Below are 23,779 nucleotides of genomic sequence, written 5' to 3' on the forward strand. Positions count from 1 at the left end.
TGTCAAATCTCTGTCCAAGGCTTTGATTTTCTCACTCATTCTTTAGGCCTTCTATGTTTCTTCTCTTTGCTAAATTTGGGCAAGTTTACAGTCAGTTTCCAAACTTGCCACTTTCTCCTTAACTTTTTGAACTCTATAGCCTGGATGGACATCTCCTCCATGGCTTTTACCAATTTTGATTCTTTATTTGTTGATGTAGCAATTGCTATAGTAGATTCTCCATTTACTAGTAATGTTGTGGCAGGTGGAGTTGTGGGTGCTAGTGTGGATGGAACTATTGTAGATACTATGGATATGTACTTCTAGAAGTTGTGGCCATGTCACTTTTCTTCGACTGAATTAAAGTGTCCAACTCCTTCTCTGTCTCCTTAAGTTGATAATTTAGTTTCAGTACCAAGTCCATGAGCTCTTCTTGTCCTTGCTGGACTTCTAGGACTTCATGTGTCTGAGGATGATGCAGCTAGGGTAACTTTAGCTGCTTCTTGAGTGCATCTATGTCATCATTTTTATTCTTAATTAATTTCTCTATATCTTTTACATCTTTGGGATCGTGTCCCAATTTAATCACCAAGTCCTCGAAGGACTTGATCCTATTATCTTTAGCCTGTGAGGAGGATTTCTCCAACTGAAATTGGGGTGATATATTGTTCAGGGAGTTTTGTAATTGGTGGGTAGTGATGGCCTTCCCTCTAAATGTGGAGTATATCATCTCCCTTGTTTGCTTGTGTAGCTCAATTTGGTCAATGGAATGAATATCCTTTGCGAGTACTTCAAAATCCACCCTCTTAAAATATGTTGTTGTCCTTGGCTGTTGAGTGGTTGGCTTGATGAAGGTCATCTATATTTTCCCCTATTTGACATCAAAGACTAACATAAGCCTTGTCTGATTGGTAGGGATCATTCAGATACTGTACATAGGTTTGGGCTTTCAACCTCTCATTTCTAGCATTTATTTCTTTGTATCTCTCCTAAATATCTTGTTCTTTTTCTGTTGGCATTCTGAAAGAGGATACCTCAACACTTTTCTGCATTTCCAACATTTGAGTGTGTGATGTGGAAGGTTCTAGGATCCCTCCAGATGAAATGGCAATCATACTCATATCTCTTTCTGTGCTTGTAACCTTAGTTGTCTCCTCTGTATATTCCAGTTTAGAGACAGGATTCACTCTTTGTATCTTAGCCTAGCTTTTCTTTGCATGGGCTTGTGATGTTGCTCTTTCTGAAGTAGTAGCCCCTTCTGTGTTTCTCATAAGGCTTTTATCCTCATTTAGAGGAGTTTGTTTGTAAGACTAGGGGGATACTCATGGTGGCCTCTGGTCTATCTGTTTTCTCTAGTATGCCTATTTGATCTGGCACCTCTGATAGGTATGGTACTCCTGATTATTCTATCAACTATGATTCTTCTAATATCTTTGATTCTTCCTACACCTTTAGGAAAGAATCCTCATCAAGCTGTCTAGATCAATTAATGTGTTTTCCACAACAACTTCTGCATTATCCCTATCCTCTAAAGTGTTTTCCACCCATTTCAATTGGTTTGCATACTTTTCTATCTCAGGGATGTGGTGATGGATATAGGGGGCCATCTTGTTCTTCTGCCTTCTTTTGCAGATGAAGTCCAAGGGATCATATCTCCATATGAAGCTCTATTTCAGTTTTAATCTCTGAAGGATTAGGTCTGCCTCCTTTCCAGCTTCTCTACTATTACAAATAAAGGGACCCAGTTGGTCTTTGATATTGAGTTGGTCTTTCTTTTTGGATTTAACAAAGTTTACCTTATCTGAATTTATTTTTGACCTGTAGTACTCCAGGGAAAATAACCTCATTGGGAGGTATTTAGGTAGTTTGTATGGAGCCAGCTCATAGCCATAAACTCTGATTTCAGTATGGTTTTGGTATAGGTACCAATCTCCCACCTGATGATTGATGTTTAGATGAAGGACTCTCCTGATTTCAGGACTGATTCTTGGTGGAGGGGTTCCAGTGAGCATGATCATCATAGGGTGGACAAAGGAATCAATGAATTCATTGTATGAAGAGGGGGAGGGATTTTGATGAATCAATGGGGTCCAGAAGATAATTGATCTTGGTTGGCCTTGGGGTCCAATTTTTGCAAGGCGAGTAGGAATTTGTCTGACTGGTAATATAGGAAAAGGTGATACAAGAACGAGGAGTATTTGAAGACTCTCTCATTACGCATTCTAAGGAATTGTTCATGCATCCTATTAGCTATGAAATAAGCATATTCATATATGACAGCAAGTGCTTGTCTTGGAGTGTATATGGACATGAAGGCCAGAATAATCTCATCAATATATTCAATGGTGGTATAACCCAGGACTCTAGATATCATATCCACAATACTTCTACCCCATGGAGAAAATAAAGCTACTACATATAGATGGGGTTCTTTGGGGGTATACTTCTCTTCTACGATGAAGATTTGGATTATTTGAGCCAATCTTGTAGTGCTAAGTTTACGATATAAGTCCAACAGGTCTCCAAAGGAGAGGGGAGTCAAGTTTTGGCCAGGCTGGAGTTGTAGCATCTCATCTATAGATTCAGAGGTGATGGTGAAAAGAATGGCCTAGTTAGGGGACATGACTACTCTTTGGCTGGGGACATAGTTGGCATGGCAATAATGTACAATTTCTGGGGAAATGTGGATTTTGGGGAACTGGTACTTAGGCAAATTGGACTCCCACAATCCAATTTCATCAGTCTGGCTCAAGTATCTATCCCTACTTTGGCAGTATACTTTGAGCATGGATTCATGGACAATGGCATCCTTTATCTGGAAATCTCTATCATCCAGGGGGAGGTGGTCTAGGTCGAGATGAGGAGTGGAAATAGGTCTAACATCCATGGCAATTGGGGTGGGCATTCTCAGTTCTTATGGATTTGAGTATGGAGGAGGTGATTTTCAATCTTTTATGGCAATGGTGGTTCAGTACGGAGTAGGTTTGAGTTGCTAGAGTTTCTTTAATTAATTTTTTTACCGTAAATAAGAAAACTCAGTAACTCGTTCTAAATTGATAGGTTTTTCTAGTGAACTATGGCATAAATACCTGGAATTGAGGAGAACTAACTTTCAACAGCGTGACTGGCAACTACAAACAGTAAAAAAGGCTATGAGTAGGCTGGAAAGCAAAATGGGTGCTTTGTGGCATCTTTAGGGTGCAATTGGATGTAGGTTGACAGCTTCAATGTTCGTAGTTGTATGCATGGAGCTTTACAGTTGAAAAAACGATAAAAGAAAATTATTTGGGGTTTTTTGGCTTTATGTGCGAAATTCAATTTTGGTGGGTATGGGTGAATAGTAACTATTTTGTTGCGTAGCGGGCAGGAAGTAAATGATTTCCATTGCACCACTTTTGGGCTCTTGGTGGTATTGGGGAGAGGTTGCCCGATTCCATACGTTGAACAACATGTAACATTTGGGGCCTGACAGAACACAATTTTATCAGGCGGGTATTGCTTGGATGTCGGGTCCACCCGATATGGATAAGGGCCGTTGGATGGGAAGGAAGATGATCACATGGTGATCGGGTAGGAATGGTACACAGAGGCTAACAGGGGGGTTCGATGGGTGATTAAGTGCGGCGGTATTTAAGTTAATGACAGATTAAGGTGGGGTTAAGCTGTTAGGGTCATTAGCATAGGGATTAATTAGGTTTTTGCCTAACTTAATCTTAGATCAATTAGTTAGTGGGTTTTCAGGGTTTGGGTGAAATCAGAGTTTATATTTAAACTAAGGGCAGGGTTAATCATATGTAGGAGTTAAATATATACGGGGAAATGGGTTTTATCAGGATTTAATAAATAAAATTTGTAATTAATAAAATGAGCAGAAAGGGGTACAATACTTTAAGTAAATTATTTTTCATGTTTTAATGCTTTTCCAACATTAACATAAATACTTAAGATAAGGTTTTTTTGTGGGTTTTTGATATGAAAATGATTTATGTGGGGGGGTAAATACTTTTCCTAGGTAAAAGAATTTTAACGTTAGTAAAGGAGTATTATTATGGAAAATGAATGAACTGAAGGGGAATGACTTTTTGTAGGGGGAATAGGGTACTTGTTATCCCTAATTCATTAAGCCAAGGGTCTGGTCCCTCCAAAAGTCAAAGAAATGCTCTGAGCCTCTTTGACTTAGGGTTCTCATGTACATAGAACTTTATAATGGGAAATTAGTAAAGGAAATGGGTAAAATGAATGGGGGATGTTAATTAACTGACTTTGTAAATCATTTACATGCTTGATTGTTCATTGATATCTAGAAATTTTATGATGTGAATGATAAATATGCTTTTGCCTAATCAATCATCATACTTCTGCAACCTTTCTTCTACTTACCCATCTACTCATCCTACCATTTTCACTTCTCTTTATTAGGGTGCATTTGAGCTAGAAAACCCTTATCAAACATTTTTCTTTCTCTTTACAATAGTAAACTAACTAAATCTAACCTTATTACATCGAAGGGCTCAAATTAAATAGATGAGCTCCTTTTATTTACTCTACCTATCTAATGATCTCCCAAGATTAAATAGTTTGGTAAAATTTTATTCTCTAACTATCAACATGAAATTTAAAGCATGGCATAATCAAGATTAAATGTTTGATTACCATGGTTTGTGGCATGAATAACAAGCTGCACACAATCATTATTATGCATAAAAGTAAATAGTAGTGGCATTTTTTCTTGCTCACTTTCATGGGCTTTTTCCTTTTATTTGGGGTTAATATATTTCACTTTTTTGGACCTTTTCTTATTCTTTTTGTTCTTTGATTATTCTTTTAGGACATACCCTCTTTACGTTTTTTAATTCTTCAATATGGAAAACATTTGAAGAAAGCAAAGGTATGTACATATTACAAGTTTTAATCTCAGTCATTCAAAATTATGACTCCTATTGGTATAGGAACCTAACATCACCCAACACTTTAAAATATCTCTAGCATTCACAAAGTTGTGGGTGGCATAGAAACATGAATGCATGTGGTTCACTAGCTGAGATAAATGCTACATCTAATGATATTTCTCCACCGTGAAGTTGGAAATTTGTGTCCCACTGGTACTTCTCAATGTCATAGTCTCTGGATATGTGTGTGAGACAATCTAGTGGATGATGTTAGTGCATGGGAAGGTGGGCTACCTGTATGCAACCTTATGTAAGCCTAACAGGTGGACATTGATATAAACTTGTCAATCCTATAGATCATCCTTGAAGTCCCCTGCAAAGATATCCTTGATTCCTGTCGTTTTAACTTCATTCCCTTCTCAATGAAGAGCTGAGTGTCTACATAAAATGGCAAATTCACTGACACCTACTCAACTGCTTCCCCAGTTCTAGTCTTGATAATATCCTTTGATGCAACTCTCTTGGAAAAATACCAAGAAACTAATGGGAAACTGTTGAGAAGGATTGTGCAATATTGGTTCTCAAAGGTCATTAACTGGTAGACCAAACTGTGCATTTTACAGTCCCAACAGTCAGTGGAGAGGTATTTCTGATTAGAACTGTGCAATGCGCAGTTCAATTTGGCTTAGGCGAGGTGACACCACCCATTATGAAATCTCAGTGGCCAAGGCCCAAGGCTGGCTACTAGAACTACATACTGCGAAGTTGGAGCCAGGCCTGGGCAACCTCTGCACAATTCAAGAAGCCACGGACTAGGCCCTGAGTTCCAAAATTGCACACTGCTTGCTTGGGAAGACGACATCTGGGCGAGGGAAGGTAAAATATGCCCAAGGGAAGTGCAAAATCGAATACATCTAAAGGATTGAATGATGTTCAGTGTAGATAGAACTGAATGATAATGCATGCAAGTGGAACAAGTGCAAGAATCAATCAAAACGAAGGGTGACGAAGCATGTGGAGAGAGCTATGCAACAACAAATGATAGTGAAAATATTGCTTACCGCATGCAACACTTAAGAAATGAAATCCTAAACATAAAACAACACATCTACCTCAAAACAATTAAAACACCATGATTTGTTCAATAAAATGGGTGAAACAATACTCTGACAATCCAAATAAACAAAAGCAACAGAAAAAGTGGAAAAAGGCTAGAAAACCAAAACTTACCTGAAAAATCTTCGATGACTGTGTCGAAAGTTCCTTGATCTCCTCGTGAATGCCATAGATCTAAGATCAAATGTGTAAATGAGATCTTGCAACATCATTTAAATAAATTTGGGGGATTTAGGGCTTATTACATGAAGGCTGAAAATGAAGGGGAAAAGCGACACTTAGCGGTAGTTTCCAAAATAAATTGAGTTCCACCTCCAGACCGCGGAAAATAGATCTCTATTTTTTAGGGATTCTTTTTCAATTTTTTTATTTTTGCATTTTCAGGAAAAAATTTCCATACATTTCCCAGAGAGATTGCGTAGTTTCGTGGAGAACTAGGCAACTCAATGGCACATGCATCGGGAAATTGTTAAGGGAAAATATTTTGCACAATTTTTGGGCTGAGTCGCCATGGCATCTTCTCATGCTTTGTGCAGTTTCAGAAACTAAATACTGGCTTTCATCTAGTTCTACGTAATTCTGGAATTGAAGGCTCACTACAGGCTTTGACTATGCAATCCCTGAGAGCATGGTTGGTTCCCCTCAAGGATTGTATAGTTCACTAAGGTTAGCCTAGAACCAGGTTGAAACCAAGTCAAGAGTTCGGCTTGTGGGTTATACAGTGCAAAATATAAAACACAAGCCAACATGCAAAAGATAAAGCTCAATCAAAGCATAAGTACCTAGATCAATGTGAGATGAGCTACCGTGCTTGAGGATGGAGGCTCCAAAACAAAGCATAGGAAATATTTTGGAGGGTTTTTTGTAACTGCTACAACATTCATGACACACTAGTAGAACTCCATCTCTCTATATAGACCTTGTCTCGTGTAAAGCAAATCTAAATCTTCCGGAAGTATTGTTCGATTCTTTGATTTTCATAGCTTCTCCACTAGCTTGAGTTAAAGACGTAGTCCCTACCATTCTATTCATCAATAGAACACATATCAAGCCAAGTCAAACGAGTTGTTTCGATTGGGGATGAGGGGTATATTAATGCACAAGTAATATATATTGTTAGAGTTTTAGTTTCATCTCCAATGATGCTCCACTACCATCATGCTTGATCAATACCCCAACAGAGACACTTTAGGAACACAAGCATTTCTCCACTTCCAGCGAGCCTAAATAGTAACGTGATGGATTTACCTGATCCACCTCTCTGTGTAGGAAGAATTTCTCTTATTTCACCTTTATTTTATTTTTTTCATTTCATTTTTCATTTTCAAAGAATTGTACAGAGGAACTTATTTATTTGATGAGGCGGAAGAGGGATCCCGACTTATTGAGAGAACAAGTGGTTGTCCCTTTAGAGAAGGATGTTTATATATATCTCTGACATACATTTTAAGGTTTTCCCCCTCACCTTACTCTACTTGAGTAAGTTGACATGGGCTAACCAAATATAGAAAACCGATTAGAGTAGGTGGTACTAGTTAAAAGTGCAAGAATTGTGTTTTGACTGTGACTCACTCTAAAAGAAATGTATTTTCCATCAGGATATCATTGACTAGAAAAACATAAGATCATCATAAAAAGAGGGAATAGACAAACAACCAAGTGTTGATAGTTGTACAAGTCCTCTTATATTTCACCCTGCTTGTCTCAAGAATCCAAACATAGTTTCATGTGGAAGCTAATCCTATGAGTGCATAACAAAACAAGAAAGGGAAAGAAGAAAGACAAAGCAAACTAGAGTAAGAAATGAAAACATAAAAGAAAATATTACTACTCCTAAGCTAAACAAACCATGGGTCAACTCATGTGAAGTGATATTTCCAATGCGGCCACCATCGCATTGGTTGACCCATGTAGGTGACGGCATGGTTGACGATAAAGATATTTAAGAAAACCAATAAACAAGAAAGATAAGGAAATCCAAACCAAATCATTTGGAGTTTGAATGCAACCATAGAAAATAAAATATTGAAAGCACATGAAAGGTACTTTGCAAACATATCATGGTGTTGTGTCACATTGTTCATGGAAGACATGCATGTACACTACTTCAAACTTGACAAATGAGAAAACATGAAGAAAGAAGACAATTTTCATTTTGCAACAGTTCTTGCCACATATGACTCCTCCAATCCATGAGCAATAGGATTGTGTGATTATGGTGGAGGATTAGAAAGCTGAGAACTATATTGATTTTCAATGTGAACAGGAGAGTGATGAGGAGCGTAGGGAGAATAAACAAATTTATGATCAGAAGTGGAACTAACTTGAAGGCTACAAGAACCTAACATAACCATCAGCTCGGGCTGAAGTGCCTCGACAACTTGATGGGTTTCTACTTTATCAAAAGATAGATCATGAAATACTAGTGACTTAGAAATACCAATAGTAGGTGAATCAAAATTGTGATCAAATGAATAAGTGAAAAGATCAAAACACCCATGATCAGAAAGTTCAAGATGGACAACAACATCCTCATGATCTGACGAATCATAAAGAGGGGTTGATGAGAAACAAAAATTTTCACCCTATGTGTTTCCAGAAATGAAATATGAGAGACCGAGTGGATTAGGGAAGAAATGTGTCCTCTTCGCAATCGATTGACACATAGACATCCTATGTGTTCTGTGAATGATCAAAAGTAGAAATATCTAGAGATGGATTTTTACAAGAGAAATAAATAGTGGAAGAATCATAAAATATGTCAAGATAAGGCAAACGAGGCGCAGACAGAAGGAACTCAACCTTCACCACAGGTTCTTGTTCATATTCTCACACATACTCATCAAAAATGATAGCGCAGGTTGGTTGTTCAACACCAAATCCATCCAAAACTTTATACTCATGAACATCACATGTGTAATTTAGAATGGATGAACATAGGACACCAAAATTTGGAGGATCAATAGAACGAAGGATGTAGGTCGAGCGGATGAGACCACATGACAACAATCAGGCTTGCATTCCAAATCTGTGTAGAAATAAAGGGAAGGTTGGGTAGGAGCAGATGATGACAGTTCAATAGGTGGATTCACAACTTCTCCCACCTCATCCTACAGAGCTAGAGATGTTTGATGAGAAGGGGATGGATGGTCACTTGGGACAAGAACCTTGTCCATCTCAGATTTAGAAGATCTAACACTAAGGTATGTTGGGAGATGTTTGAAAGCTCTTAACTCATGTGGATTCTCATAGATGTGAACAAGATACTAAAATATTTCATTCAGAAATTTCTAGTCAACATCATCTTCTGGAAATCCAAAACAATAATGACAGAAATGATCATAAAAATGTGAAATTAATTTGTTAGGTTATTTTCACAAATTTGAAATTTTGCGATGAAATGCTTGATGGTCATAACAAAATAAAGCTCACCCTAACTCTTTGATCATGTGAATGGAATAGTGTACAGAGATTGCGGGAAATGTGAGACACCATTGCTTAACGCACCCTTCGAACGTGTAAGAAAACAACCAATAGGAAATATCGTCTACTAGGACTTTATTCCTATCACAGAAACCCAAAAAGGAAATTTCATGAATTAACAGGGGTTCTCCTATTTCACAATCATATTTAAGTTGTGACAAGTCATCCATGACATCCGCCATCACATCAAAATCAGAAGCATGAGAAAAACATGTCTGGGTTGAGATTGTGATGTAAGTCATGAATGATGTGGAAAGATTAAAAACAAAATTTCAAGGCTCATATTGTCATCTAGCCCTCCTTCTAGTGCCAAAAATGTTGAGAGTGTTGGACCCACCAACATTTAGGGGATTTCCCTGGTAAAAAGTCCCAAATAGACCTTAGACCATTTGGAGTAGGAGTCCCAACAGTGGGTGGTAGTGTATTTCCTTGACCGCAGTCATGTGGAGAGATAAGCATGATGACTTTAGTTTAAATAAAGTGTGTGACCTTGCAAAAATTCAAGTGAGATACAAGGGGGCTCTAACACATGGAGGGGAAAAGGAAGTGTTCCCCTTAGAACCTTGAAATAGTATGTAGCCTGAAAGGAAAACACAAGTGGGATGACATCACAAACTAAAATGCGAAATAGTCCACAAAAAAAAGTGACGAGTTAATCCAACAACACGTGTTCAACAAGATACACACAATTGCATAAAAAGTATTTCATAATAAAATGCATAAGTTAAACAACATACATTTCTAAAGAAACTCGAATAATACAACTATAATAACAATATATGCATGATAGGATGTTGGCTCAGTTATTTGTCATATAAGTTAAAGTTTCATCCATACAGAAACCATTAACAGCCAATAGCCTCAATAGTACAACATTACAGTCAAGAATATTTACTCCTCTAAAGAGGTATACTTGCTCTATGCTATGAGTTATGAGGTTCTATTTATAACAAAGGGTGGGCTGACCATTGACATTCCCATTTCTGACTCTTTGACCACCCTCATGACTCTTCAACTTCTTTACAAATAACTCATAACATTACACAGTGATTGTTCACATTACACTAATGATTCTTGGAATTTCACTTACAACATATTTACAAATAATATACATTTTCCACATGTACCCATGTGAGACAAAATAGGCTAGAGACAAACTAACAAGAAAAAACACTATGACGGAATTTTAAGGAAAGATGAACTTGGAAACCTCCACTTGATGCTTCTATTTGACATATTGATACCAAGCTTGTCAATGTGCTATGATGTCCCAAAACTACTTGATGGTGTCTTTTTGATAGCAGACTCTTGTCTCCATAGCTTTTGTGTATATGGTTTCGGAACCTTTTTCGAACTCATCCTAAAGCATGTGCAACACGGTCTTGACCATGACCGGACTACCAATGTACCTCTACATGTTTTCTGTGCTAAGCTCCAAGTCATCGTTGGTTACCTCTGACCTTAGCTACTCCATGTACCTGTTGATCTCTAATCAGACTTGGTTCTTGTGCTTATCTTCGCTTAGGGAATTGATTGATGGGATCATGTGCATTCTCACCATGACATATAAACTCTTATACGACCATGCATATGAATAATATATGATGCTAATGAATGAGGAAAGAAAAACATCCAAATCCTTGCTTTGTCTAGCTCTACCTACGGTTTCATCATCTTTGGAAAGTGAAGCAGGGCTCCCTTGTACCTTATTATCCATTCTTGCGCATGGGTGGTAGAAGTATGTATGTCCTTAAGATTTTGGACAATCCTTCTACTCTGCTACTGAAAGCCTTATATATGAACAACCATCTTATGCACCATGACAAATCCATCATATAGTTTCTACATGATGGCTTCAAGAGTTCATACCTCCCATATCTCCCATTGTGAAACCTAAAGATTACTATATTTTCTACCTGGTTTCTTGCAAGCTATTTTCCATTTGTTAATTTTCTACTACCAGGAACTTGACATTTGAGCTTGTGGCTCCTACATAAGCCAAGGTGGCATCGACCATGGCAACTGGATGCTTTCTGACATCTCACAGTATCACCCTTTCCTTCATGAATGCAGGTGATGTGTGATCATCTGGAAAATTCTTTCATCATTCCTATACAATCTTCCTTTGCAACACATCAAATGATAGATTGTACACATCCATCTCCAGATCATTATCAAGGAGGAAAACCTCTCCTTTCTCACTCGGGACTGATTCTAACACTAGAGGTGGTGGAGACTGAGATGTGACCTCAGTTGCATGTGGCATAAGGTCATTGTCTTCATCCTATGGTTCATCCTCCAACTCCATGTCTTTCACTTTGATCAATTGCTCAATCTCCTAAGTAAGTTCTTGTTCCTAGATTTTCTCAGCCTCTTCTTCAACTACTATTTGTTCTAACTCATAAACCTGTATGGGTGTAGTTTTCTTTGTCATCGCACCTTCCCTTTCATCTTCTTCATGTTTCTACTTCTCTTACCTCTCTCTCCTTATTATCTCCTACTCTTCCTTCAACTTCTTCTCTATTTCCTAAAACTTCCTTTCTACTTCCTCTAGCCTTTTCTTTTATATATTCCTTCACTTTGACCTCTTTATGTGTTATTTTCTCTTTTCCTCCATTGCTAAAGTTTCTTTCTCAATGATAGGTTCTTGTTTTAACTTGTATTTTTTCTCATCCTCTAGGTTCTTGAGAATGTTCCTCTTGCCCTTGTCCTGTACTAGTGTGTTTCTTATTGTTGTTGTTGTTGTTTCCTATGGTTCCACTGCCTATAAATCATCTTTCCATGTTGTGGTTATACTGACTGGTTCATTGAGCTTGGAGTAGTTGTAACAATACATCTAAGGGTCCTCCTCTTCCCAATGACATGTCCCATGGGTGCATGGATAGTACATCTTCACACAATGCTTCTTAAAAATGTCGCAGGTATCATCGGAATTGAAGTGTTTGGTGTGGAACTAAAACCTCACTATTTCCTTAGCTTCATCATCTACATCTTTCAAGCTCTTAATCTCATACAATCTCATCTGCAAAGTTAAGGTGGGCTATGGTGCCTTCTTCTTCTTGTGCAATCGTGCTGATAACCCTATGGAGAGGTGATATGCAACCTCTTGCATGGCCATCTTATCTGTGGTATACCTTGGTAGAACATGCAGAGGCTTCTCTATGCCAAATATTCTGATGAAGGTGCCACTAGGTGAGGCATACCAATATGTAATGTTAAGTATCTCCTCCATCACTTCTTGTTATATTTAAGGGGGATCCTACTCAAAAATGAGCTTGTACATTGGGATGATGAAATGGTCAGTTAGCTTCAGCATATCTCCCCGATAGCTGCACTTAGAAAGAAACTTGCAATAAATGTTAATGGCAGTCTCTTTTGGTGTCCATGTCCAACCCATGCCAAGAAACTGATGTTGGGCATAGATTGCATCAAGTAAATACACGAACATGTATAATCTTGCCTGCACATATTTGGGTGGATTCTGGGAGTTAGTCAAATCGATTTTTAACTTAAGATCAAACAGATTTGCCCAGTTGAATGGACTTTCATCATTTGTCAGTTGGTCCAAAACAACCACCCAATTTTACGGAAAGGTCTTCATGATATCTTGACTGTATAATCGACATGCAAAGATGGTCAAGAGCAGGTAGGCCTTCCTGAGTGACTTTGTCTTGTTGTTGAGCATTAGAGAAGGTATGTAATTGCCACTTATTTTGTTATCTTTTCCTTTAATTCATAACTTCTTTACATTATGAAATGGGCATATGGAAAAAGATTATGATAAAGTTTAGAAGATTTGTGAGTAACGTAAAATGACAAATTATTATCTTTTCCTATGCAGAAAAGGAAGAAAATGGAAGATCACCATTCCAAAGGAAAATTCAAGACGAAATCAACTATTGTCCCTTTGACAGGGAATCGCATCCAAATGAGCCAATCCAAATCAGAGTGTATAAGCCAAGAAAAGGAAGAGGAGATACCAAATCGGCTTAAGAGAACAAAGAGATAACTGAGAAATAATGATATGGCAAATCCCTCAAGTTCCTTTGATCCTGAGGGATCACTACCTTAAAGATTATCTGTATCTTTGATATTTCCGCTTGGCTTCTATAAAATGGGACATCGTTGCTAGCCCAAGGGGCAGATTATTTTTGTTTTATGAAATTCACTGTTGTAACTTAAACTTTGATCATCGACTCTCTTTAAAGAGTGATTACTATAACTTTGTTTTGATGATTAATACATAAACTTTGTTGCTATTCCATCTTTGATTCCAGAGTAATCACAACAGTGTGTCCCTAGAGACTAAGGGCCCGGCCCTAGTGGATCACTTGCTTCCTATACCATTATTTTCCAATTCCAAGTCATGTGTGGTTTGATTCCTTTTCTTTGCTTTGTTCAGTAATTTGTTGTTCCTTATTATTTCATGTATTGACTCTATTACATTGCATTCATATTTTAATAGTAAGGTTATCTTCTACAACTGGAATGTTATGTTGTTCATTCTGAATTGATATTGCATTGTCGTTCCTTTACAGATTGATATTATCATATAACATTGTTGTTCCTTCACAGATTACCATTACCAGTCGTTTACAGAGTAACATTGTTGTGTATTTATAAATCGGGACTGTTGTCTATTTATCTACGATTTACCTCCAAGTGTGACTGTTGTTCATTGGGATTGTTGTTCCATGGTGACCGCAATTGCTGTTTATTGCAAACCGTGATTAATATTTGTTATTTCGAAACCCAAATTGCTGCTCCCTTTAGTATAGATGCATTGTGTGTAATATTCAATTTCATTTGTTTAACGTTTACATTTGATTCAGGTTGCTGTTCAATATTTCGTAACTCACTTTAGTTTGTTGTTCCATTTTCTGTTTGATGTTCAAATAATTTATGAGGTAAAGATTGTTGCTTAATTCCTATAGATTACAATTGCCGCTTGATTCATTTTTATAGGTTAAATCCTTGTTGTTCAATCTTTTTAAAATAGATTAGTTTTTGTTCCCATTCTTGTAATTGAATTATCATTTCAAGTAATTGCTTCAGTGTGAATAGCATGATCTGAAACTGTAGTGAACATTGACTAGTACTGTCTAGTTTCCAGATTGAAAATCTTCTCCTTGATTGCTTTTCAATTGCATTAGTTTACAAAGGGAAGAGTTATTATTACTACACCCTTGACTAATGAAGTGTTGTAGTTTCTTAAATGAATGATCTAGTTACAGACCATTTCAAGTTCTTGTCATTACATTTAGAATTTATTTTCAGCATTTATTTACTTTTTCAAGAGCACTATACTACTAGCATTACTCTTGACAAATGACTGCCTCAAACTGAGTACACTCTTTGAGATAACAAATCATACCTCGATTAATAATTAATGTAGGGTAAATAGAGGTGAAAAAGACTGTTTTTACTGCTCAACATTTTGGCACTGTTACCGGGGAAGAGTGTAGCCATTTGCTTCTTTTCAGAGTAGTGTAAGTACCTGCTAGGAGAGAATTGGGTTTTATAAACAGAAGGTAAGAACCTACGTACAGAACATGTAACATCATTTCTCCCTGCGTGCTTTCCTATAGATTTGTTGTTGTTTTGGGTAGAACTCAGCATTTGATTTTTGTGCATGACTAAGTAGAAAGAGCCTGAAAAGAATCCTAAACCACTACCCAAGCCTGATAAAGCTAAGGGGCTGGTGACCCTTGGCTGATTGACCTTTATAGATGAAATCCTAAAAAAAAAGCAAAATCTTAGCCTTCAGTAGGACCTAGGAAAGTTGCTTCTAGACAACCTACTAGTTCCCTTCAGGCTATAGGATCACCATCTGTAGCCTTTGTTGAGGTGCACAATCAAACTGAGGAGCAATATTTTCAGGAAATTGAGAATTCTAGCCCAAAATAATCGTAAGAAGGGAGCCTTAGTAATCTGTGTGAAGGGAGAGGAGAAACAGGGGAAACTGAAGAACCAAGATCTCCTCTTGGAATAATTTAGCCATTAAGCAGCCTAGATAAGGGAAGTACTGCAAAAGTCATCCAGAATGAATTTGAAGAACCTCAAGAGCTAAAATCCCCCCAGACATTAGGAATTCTCATCATCCCAGACAAAGGAAGTGCTGTTAAGACCATTCCTATTAAGGCCATCCCTGCTCTGTCTAACCAACCTAAGAATACCCTCTTAGAAATCTCGGAAGGTTATTGGCACATATTTGACGAAATGGCCCAGAACCAACCTAATACCCAAACCTCCACACTACAATATCCCATTGTAGATACTACAGTCATTGCACCTATGAAGGCAATTCCTCTTCAGCATATCCCTACATTTCATGGCCTAACATCAGAAGACCCAGATGCATTTTTGCTTGAATTCAATGTGTTGTGCAGAGGATATGACTATACCATTGACCCCAAAAGCTAAAATTATTTCCCTCTACATTGAAAGGAGCTTCTTTACGATGGTTTATGGGGTTGGGAGGAGGTGTTATAAATGACTGGGATCATATGAAAGGTGCTTTCCTAAAGAAATATCAAGATTATTATAGATCCAAAGAGTTAAAAGATGAAATATTTCAGATGATAGCTAGACCTAATGAAACACTAGAAGAATATGTTGAACATTTTCAGTATAATCTTAAAAGATCCCCTTATGCATTATTACCCTTACCTGACAATGTATTTAAAACAACATTAATTAAAGGAATGAAGAAACAATGGATTGAAACACTAAATATTATGGGAAAATGAGATATCTATCAAGAATATTTTGCTAACATCATTTATTTATGTATCAGGAGTTCACGAGGAAGCACAAGGCTAAAACCAGCAGAACATGACAGGTTTACAAGGGACAACAAGATCTCTGGCGAAGGAGTAACTCGTGCAAAAATTGGAAATTTATTATAAAATTTCAAAACTGATATATTGGGGACTTTGAAAACATAGCTCGATATTATGCAAGCCAAACAGAAACAAGCTGAGGCAGAGGTAAATATGGCAATATTCTGTCCCAGATGCAGAAATAACACAGCCACAAAGAGTGCCCATTAGATGTGGTTCAAGTTTGTGCCATTTGTACAAAAGACGACTCTACAGAGAGTTGTCCCTCGCTTCTTAGTTTGAAAACAGTATACAAAGAAGTAGAAGAAGAACCAAAACCATTGCACCTACTTAATCAACGTCGTCAATGGCAACCGCAACAATCAGGTATGTTCCCCAATCCAGCTTCTTCTTTCCAGCCTCCACAATATTATGCTCAGTAATATAATACAATGCGGAAAAATCAACCTCCCTTCTAAAATTGATCACAACAACCATTTCCTTCATCATATCCATGGCCGAATCAAGCAAGTCAATCTAATTGGCCAAATTTTCCCTACACCCCACCATATCAGCAAAATAATGTGTATCTAGCACAATGGTCCCCTTCCACTTTGTAGAGTCAAGCCTGGCATACAAACTGGAAAAGACCGACGAATCAGCCAATAGGAACCATTCCACTCCCTCAACCTACACTGCCATCACTACAACAAAATCCCTAGTCCAATTTATGACCACAACTCCCAGCCCAACCCAACCCAAACACAAATTACAAACCGGTCCAATCTGTTCAAATAATTGAAACACCAGAGCTAGAAACCAATCTAAGGGAGTGCAACGACCTTCAATTAAGGTCTAGGTGCATTATAGAGACCGAGGGAGATAAAAATGTTCAAGTTGAAAATCAGTTACCTGCATAACAACCATTACAAGAAGAAGATGTGGTCAGAAAATAGACTCATGACCAAGAAACCACATCTTCTCCCCCATTCCTAAAATGATTAATTATACCACGTCCTATAGAACATCCTGACTTTGATATTATGGAGAACTTAAGAATTTGTACATAAAAATCCCACTCCTCCAAGCTATCCAAGATATCCCAATATATGCAAAGACCATCAAAGAGCTATGTATAAAAAAACCAAGTAGGAGAATAAAAAATAACCCAATAGTCCAAGTAGTTGGCCCCTTATCTAACCTGTTATCAGGAAGAGAAGCAGCTGTCAGATATGAAGATCCAAGAAATCCAATAGTGACAGTGAAAATCAGTGGACAAACCTTTTCAAATGCCTTAGTTGATTTAGGGGCTGCAATTAATATCTTAACAACCACCACTTGTCAAAAACTGGGCATTACATTAGTAGAACCAACTTCCACTTTATTAGAATTAGCTAACCGATCAGTGGTTAGGCCAAAAGGCACAGTACATGATGTCATTGTATCTATTGATTCCTAGGAATATCCTACTGACTTTCTGATAATAAATCCCAAAAGCCAACTTGATGGACATATATTAATTTTAGGCAGACCTTGGCTTGCAACCGTTGATGCTTACATTGGCTATCGACAAGGCAATATGACCATAACTAGAGGGAGTAATATCAAGAATCTAGCCCTATACCCTCCAGCCTAGCCAAGTGTAACAATAATAAAAACTAACAAACATCCTGTATCATACCTTACCGAAAATATTAGATCCCCATTAAGCATAGAAGATGCCCTCAATTTCAAAGAACAAAGGATGATGTTATTAACAACTTCATTAACCAAGCTGAATCCAAATCCCATATACAATGTCACATGATAGAGGCAACATTTGACAATGAACTAGAAGAACATCCTCTCAAAGACACTCATGATTAAACAATACCTACTACCTATATTTCAAATAGCAAAACTATAGAGACTGAGCCAGGAAAAACTTTAAACATCAATAATAACCTGACTCCTGAACAAGAAGAGAAGTTGATCCAACTATTGAGAAAATACAAGGAAGAATTTCCATGGGATTATCCAGACAAGAAGAGTATCAATCCCCAGCAATGTACACACCACATTTATATAGAAAAATATGCGAGACCTATTCGCCAACCCCAAATAAGACTTAACCCTCATCTAAGGGACATTGTGAAAGCTGAACTACAAAAACTTTTAGATGTAAACTTTATTTATCCTATCTTCGATAGAAAATGGGTCTCTCCACTTGTAGTGGTGCCAAAGAAGAATGGAAAGTGGAGGATTTGTGTAGATAACAAAGAATTAAATAAAGCAACCCAGAAAGACCACATTCCCCTTCCATTCATTGACCAGGTATTAGATACATTAGCAGGAAAGAAATTCTTTTCTTTCTTGGATGGCTTTAGTGGATACAATCAGATTCAGATTTCCCCTGAAGACCACGACAAAACTACTTTTAAATGTCCTTGGGGAATGTTTACCTATAGAGTTTTACCCTTTGTCCTGTGCAATGCCCCTGCCACATTTCAAAGGGATATCATCAACATCTTTTCAGATTTAATAAATGAATGGCTTTAAGTATACATGGCTGATTTTACACCATACGAAGATGATTTCAACACAGCACTAGATACAATGGAAAAGGTGCTACAAAAATGTATCGCCACCAGGCTCTACCTGAGCCATGAAAAATGTTATATGATGATGATTGAAGGACTCATCATAGGTCATTATATCTCAGCAGCTGGAATAGAAGTAGATCAGGCCAAAATTCAAATAATTTCGTTATACCTACTCCTACCACACAGACAGAGGTACGTAGTTTTCTTATATTTTCCGGTTATTATAGGAGATTTATAGAACATTTTTCTCAAAATTTTCACCTCTATACGCACTAACGGGGAATGTTGATTTTGTTTGGATAGATAAATGTGACCGTGCTTTTGAGGATATGAAAAAGCTTGTGTCAATAGCCCCAGTACTCAAGGTCCAAATTGGCACCTGCCATTTCAAATTTCATCAAATGCTTCAGACATAGCTATTGGAGCAATGCTTGGGAAGGAATTCGACATCACAATAAAAGATTGACTTGGGAAATAAAATCCTGTAGCTGAATTTCTCTCACAAATGCCAAAGCTAGTGGACACAGCAGTAGTCGAAGATCAATTTCCAAATGAACATTTGTTCACTGTTGCTGTCAAAACACCCTGGTATGCCGATGTTGCGAATTATTTTGCAGTAGTCAAATTACCAAAACATTTGACTCCCAATGAACGAAAACAGATTGTGCAGCATAGTACCCAATTTTCTTGGATTGGGGGCTACTTATTTCATACAGGGGCAGATATGCACATTAGAAGATGCATCCATGAAGATGAAATATTTGACATACTGAAAGCATGTCATGATGGACCATGTGGCGAACATTTCGTAGATCGAAGAACTGGTCTCAAAGTTCTGCAAACAGGGTATTACTGGCCCACAATCTTCAAAGATGCAAAGAAATTTGTTCAAGTTTGTGACAGTTTCCAAAGAGCAGGATGCCCTGGATAGTCCGACAAAATGCCTTTGAACCCACAGCTAGTCATTGAATCATTTGAGCATTGGGCACTTGATTTTTTTTTGTCCGATCAACCCATCATGAAACCAGAAAACATATATTTTGGCAACAACGGAATATGTGACCAAATGGGTTGAAGCAGAGGCACTTCCAAGAGCTACAGAGGATTCCGTCATTCATTTCCTATTCCATATTTTTGTGCGATATGGCCTCCCAAGAGATATAATCACGGACGGGGGACCACAATTTGCTGGTAATAAAATTGTTGCAACGTTAACTATCACATTCATCATAAAATTACCACTCCATACCACCCACAGGCAAATGGCCAAGTAGAGAGCACGAAGAAAGTAATAGAAGCAATACTAACAAAAACCATTGCATCGCACAAACGCGATTGGGCTACAATATTGTTGGAAGCCTTGTGGGCATACAAAACAACATGGAGAAACACTACCTATTATTCACCATATCAACTAGTATTTGGAAAGGAACCCATCCTTCCAATAGAATTTGAAATACAAACTTTGAGAACAGCACAAGAAGTCGGTCTAGATTTAAGCGAGGCCCAAATTAATAGACTACAACAAATCAACAAGATAGATGAAATCAGGCTCCCCACTCTTTAACATACCGCATTAATCCAACAGCAGAGAGAAAAAATTCATGACGCCCTTATCAAAAAGAAAGTCTTTCGCGAAGGAGATTGGGTGCTCCTATACGATTCCAGGTTTTAGGATTTTTTGGGGAAACTTTAGACTCGCTCGCTGGGACAATATGAAATCTAGAAGGTGCATGATAATGGCACCATTACTTTAACCACCATTGAAATATCTAGACACACCCTTAAAGCAAATGGCCATCGAGTTTGATTGTGCCACACACCACTTACTCGGGAATCCTTTTACTAGCAACTCCGGGAAGACTCTGACACACAAATTTTGGCTGAGGAAGAAAACTCTTCCTCACCTTTGGTGCACTAAGTAATTTGATTGCTTTTAAATTATTTACATAATTATTTTTATTTTAGTTGTATAAATTACTTTCTGTATAGATTTCTGCATTTCTGCAGTTTTTGCATTTTGTTGTTCCTTTCGGAAGGAATAGCATTTTCACCGCTTTGCTGTTCCTTTTCAAAGGAACAACGCTTTTGAATTTTACTGTTCCTTTTCGAAGGAATAGAATTTCCACCATTTTTCTATTCCTTTTCGAAGCAGCAATACTTTTTCATTCTGTTGTTCCTTTCCGAAGAAATAGCATTTCCATCATTTTGTTGTTCCTTTTCGAAGGAACAACACTTCTACATTTTTGTTGTTCCTTTCCAAAGGAACAACATTTCCACCTTTTTGTTTTTCCTTTCTGAAGGAACAACACTTCTGCATTTTTGTTGTTCCTTTCCAAAGGAATAGCATATCCGCATTTTTACTGTTCCTTTCCGAAGGAACAACACTTTTGTTTTCTGTTGTTCCTTTCCAAAGCAACATCACTTTCATTTTCTATTGTTCCTTTCCAAAGGAGCAACATTTTTGCATTTTTTTGTTTTCGCTTGCTTTCTTTGCTGTTATGATTAAGGAACAACTGTTGTTCCTCTCAAGGAACAACAGTTTTGAGCATGTTTTTTTCTTTTTCTACGGTTTTTGTGTGCAAATATTCTTTTTTTGTTCCTCTAAAGAAACATCAGTTGTTCCATCTTAAGAACAACATTTTTGGAGTGCATTTTTTTCTTTTTTGTGTTTAAAGTATTTTCTGTGAGTGATGATCATTTAAGGCAAAACTATACATTTATGCAAGAATACAAAAACTAGAGGATACTGAAATCAACAAATCACATAAAAATTGTATTCTTTAGAAGAAATTGCATTGAATTGATAAGCGAAAAGAGAAAAGGACACAACTATCTATATCACCTTTTTGTCATTATTTCACTAATACCAATATGATTGATTATCTTTATCATGATGGTTCTTTCTAAAATCCCCATAATTCTCTTTGATCATTATTATTGAATAAGAATAAGGGCATATTTTTCTCTATTGAGATGTTCATACTTCTTCCCCCATCCCTACTCTTAAGTAGTGTTGAACCACCCCTTGTATATAAATAGGAAAAGTGGTATATAAAAGAAAAGAAGAAAAAAAAGAAAATTGTTTATCTATATGATTCCTAACACGATTTGTCAGATGAAGGATAGGGGATCTCATCAAGAGCCAGCCTACCATGATCATAAGGAAGAAAGTGAAGTGGCATTCCCACTATGGCCACCACACTAGGGATATGATCCAAGAGGAAGATTAGAAAAATAAAAAGTCCCTGGAATAGGAGGTCTCATCATGGACCGGCCTGCCCACCTTTCACTACTTCCTGGTGAATGGCATTGTGATTTAGCTGGTTACCATGCCAACATAATGGCCTCCATTCTGACATTGCAACAGCACTTTCCTAGGCATACATAAAGGATTATGGTTCCAAAGGTGAAATAAACAACTCTATCAACGTTATGGACACTTGTGGGCAACAGAGCTCTGTTGATGGTATTAAAGTCATATTTCTTATACACCAATAGTAACTACAAAACCCTCCTTCTTATATCTTTATAAGTGGTTTCGAATGAGACTATACATATAACCCTTTCGAACCTTTGATACATGAAAATCATTTACAAATCAATCGTGACGGTAAAAGTCGATAATGATCGCATAACAACTTTTATTCACGTCAGCTATCCTATCCTCCATTTCTCGCATAATATCACGACGTTTCCATATTTATTAGAGATTCTATAATACGCCTCGATTTTGGTAATCCCCTCATTTTTGTAAACATGCCATATCCCTATACATTGTTCCTTTATTACTCTATACTATGGCAGTTTAGCATGCTACTCCTTTATTTGACGGCCGAGGATGGCCTATCACATTACAGGGGGGGCAGGTGATCACAATAATTCATTGGCATACGTGTCAGCTCATCATTAAGAAGAATTATGACTCAGGAATAGTAAGCTTGATGGTATTTTGTTTCCCAATATGCGTAGCTTGCTTTTTCAAAGCCATTTCCATGTTTTTCTCTGCAAAAATTAGCAGTAACTTAGAAATTTGAGCAGCTTGTTGTTCCATCAACTTCCTTGCGCTTTCCTAATAGTGAGCTAAAAAATTTGAACAACCTGTTGTTCCATTGACGTCTCTATGTTTTTACAGTGTGCTAAGCATGAATAATATGGGAGGAAGATCAATTCGTAGTGAGCCACAGGTGTTGATGGTCTCCGATGCTGCACGAGAAATCCTAGCAAGGGCAAGATGGATAGCTTACCTTAACGTCTATAGCAACCCAATGAGACGGTGGCAATTCAGTTTCTGCAGAACTTGCAAGAACATCATTCCATGGTGAGAGGGAGATAGATAGCAGTCACTGATGACATAATTGCAGAAGTTTTGGCACTACCAGCCACTGGACCCGTGTGGGCTCTGAAAAAAGTGAGACTGCAAGACGCCATGACCATCTTCCAGGATGAAGGGAAGAACCTAACTGTAAAAGGGAAAGGAGTTCTACAGGCAACCTTGGGAGAGCCATGGGTAGAATTGGCAAGAATTATCTAGAGCTAGATCACTTGCGATGGAAGAAAAGACATGGTAAGACCACGCCATCTTAAACTTTTAGCTGTGTTAAAGCAAAAAAGTGTTGTGAATTTACTTGCGTTTTTAAATTTTTTATTACACAATGTTGCCTGAAGCATGAAGAAATATCGCCATTTAGAGTCAGTAGTAAGCCACTATGGGTTAATACGAATGATAGTCATCTACATTCTTGCCCAACAATAGATTAGTTGGGAAGAATTGATTTTATTGATAGATGGGGACTGGCTTTGCCAGCCCCAAAACAAAAACATATTGCCAGTACATCGAGCAGACCACTGAAACGAAGAAAATATGTTAGATTGGTGAGGATTAGAGTAATGCTGAGAAATTCGCAAG

Source organism: Pinus tabuliformis, chromosome 9 (genome assembly GCF_031772625.1).
Source record: "Pinus tabuliformis cultivar Carrire ecotype Pingquan chromosome 9, CPIR1, whole genome shotgun sequence".
Classification (NCBI taxonomy): Eukaryota; Viridiplantae; Streptophyta; class Pinopsida; order Pinales; family Pinaceae; genus Pinus; species Pinus tabuliformis.